Source organism: Charadrius vociferus, unplaced genomic scaffold, assembly GCF_000708025.1.
Source record: "Charadrius vociferus isolate BGI_N301 unplaced genomic scaffold, ASM70802v2 scaffold65, whole genome shotgun sequence".
NCBI lineage: Eukaryota > Metazoa > Chordata > Aves > Charadriiformes > Charadriidae > Charadrius > Charadrius vociferus.
The window spans coordinates 1,757,074-1,759,423 of record NW_009649293.1 but is presented as its reverse complement, the minus strand read 5'-3'; positions in this window follow the sequence as shown (position 1 = coordinate 1,759,423).

Here is a 2,350-nt window from a genome sequence, read left to right as displayed (position 1 = left end):
AAACTGATGGTGAGATCAGTCCTCTGAAATCTTTTCTTTTTCTGAAGTAACATTTCTTATTCGGATCTCTGAGGAGTAAGGTAGCATCCACCTGTCATCAAACTAATAAATGCTGGTACCACCTATACTTGAACCATTCTGCCTGCGTTGTTGCTCTAGTCCCCTCCTCTTGTACCATAGTCCTGGGATAAGACTGTAAGGAGGTAGGTGGGTAAGTTGCAAAGCACAGTTAGAACAAGATAATTCTGAGTGTTCTTGAAAAAATTTAGGTGCCTAACAGAAAAGGCACCTCAAAATTCGGGGCAGGTGGAGGTCAGAAAGAGGGTTAAGTGCTGGACTACTCAGCCTAACGCAGGGGTTTGGAGGAGTCCAGCTTCTTGTGTTCCTCGGTGGGTCCAGCCCTTAAAGCAGGCTGTTTCCTTGCAGAAACATTGTTTTACCCGAAGATGCACAGCCACGGGAGAGCAGAAGACAAGCAGAACGAGCACTATCATGAACACATTATAGAGTTAGAGAAGCTCTTTAAGGTAAAGGAATACATTTGAGATGAATAAAGAAAATAACAGGAGGTAATGTATGTTACTGTTCTAACTTTTGCCTTCTTTCACAAACTGAGTTTCATATTCGGTCTGTTGATCCAAGCTGCCTCTCCTACATTCAGAAGTCCCAGCAAAGACTGATTACAAACATTTTTTTTTTGCTCTGATTTCTGTTTTAAAAGACATGTGAGTTTACACTCTTTTAAGACTTAGTAGTACTATTAATCATGGAATTTTCCTTTGAAAACGGGACTTAAACATCTACCTTTTTCATCCAGCATAAAAGATTAATTTTATTATTATGGAAAAGAAACCTGGTTTTACTTTTCTTAAAATCTCATAGATTCATTTTCCAGTTATACAGAAAGTAGTTACCCAGGGATTCAAGACTCAGGTTTTTAATGATAACATGCTTTATTATGTTTATTTCCTTTCAGCAAAGTTTCTAAGGCCCTAAAACAACAAAAAAAAAATCAGACAGAATTTCTTACAGTTTAGCTATTATGCTGAGCTTGTTGCTATCCATAGTTGTGTCATGTTACTTCCTTGATTTTTTTTTCCTGCCTCTTAACTATTTGGGCAAGCGGTACAGCATGAAACAGCACAGTAATTGTTCAACATAAAATTTCCAAATTACAGTTGGTGAAGTTTACTCATAAGGATCTAGAAGTTTCCAGAAGAAAAAGGTGAATCTATGGAAACTACTGAAAATAAACAGCAATAAACAATAGTTTTTACTATTTTACACAGGAAAGTCTATTTACGTAATCCAAACTCTGTCACAGTAAACAGGCTCTTTCTGGGTCTCATCCTGCTAGATTCATAAAATATTTAAAGAGTTTTAATATTACATTTCAAATTACACTTTTGGAATTTTCTGTTATATGTAGGTTACTAGTTTTTAAACCAATTATTATATCGATAAGTTTTGGGTTGTTTTCTTTTGGTTTTCATTTGTATCAGTCTCATGTTCAGCTGCTGTTCACTGATATTACCATGGTACAAAAATGAAGCTGTTGTTTTGGGTTTGGGTTTCTTTGGAAAAAAAATAATATATTGTTCTTATTATGCTATGTGTGATGTGATTTTCCCTGTGGACTATGCTGGTAGAAGTAATATGTCTATGGAATTTAAATTAAAACAGATGAAATACCTGCAAAGTTGTGCACTACAGATCTTTTTTTCTTCCTCAAATCTCAAAAATGAGCAGTTATTTTGAAAAGATAAACTAAAAGTATCAAAGGAGGCAAGAAATAAAGGTGTTACCAGAAATAATCAAAACAATCTGGTATTCCAGGTACTTAACCTCAACCTCTCCCCCTTTTTTCCCTCAGTAAAGTGGGGATGTATTTTGACTGTCTCTACAAGCAGTGAAACAATACCAACTTCTCAGCTTATGAATATTTCTATACCAGGGTTCCAACTGAGAAATTTAATGTAATCAGATTCATTACATTATCATTTTGGCATTTTAATATAAATAGGATCATCAGAGAAACAACCTGATGCTACAGGGTTTTATTTGTAATGCTGTGCACAACTTAGAATTATCTGCTATGACATTTGATAACTCAGGAAATAAACCAACTTATTAATAGTACAGTTCTGTATATCCTCATCAACTTCACATGCAAGCATTTATATATCTGGAAACATTTAGTAAGTGAAAGGAAAAAAAATATCCCTTGCAATGTATATGTGTCCTGTTCAGGAGTACACAAAGCCAAAATGTGATGTTTTCTAACAGTATATGACATTGTAAACAATTTAGGTCTTCAGTGCTAAGTTGAAGGACACTTTGATTTAGGATT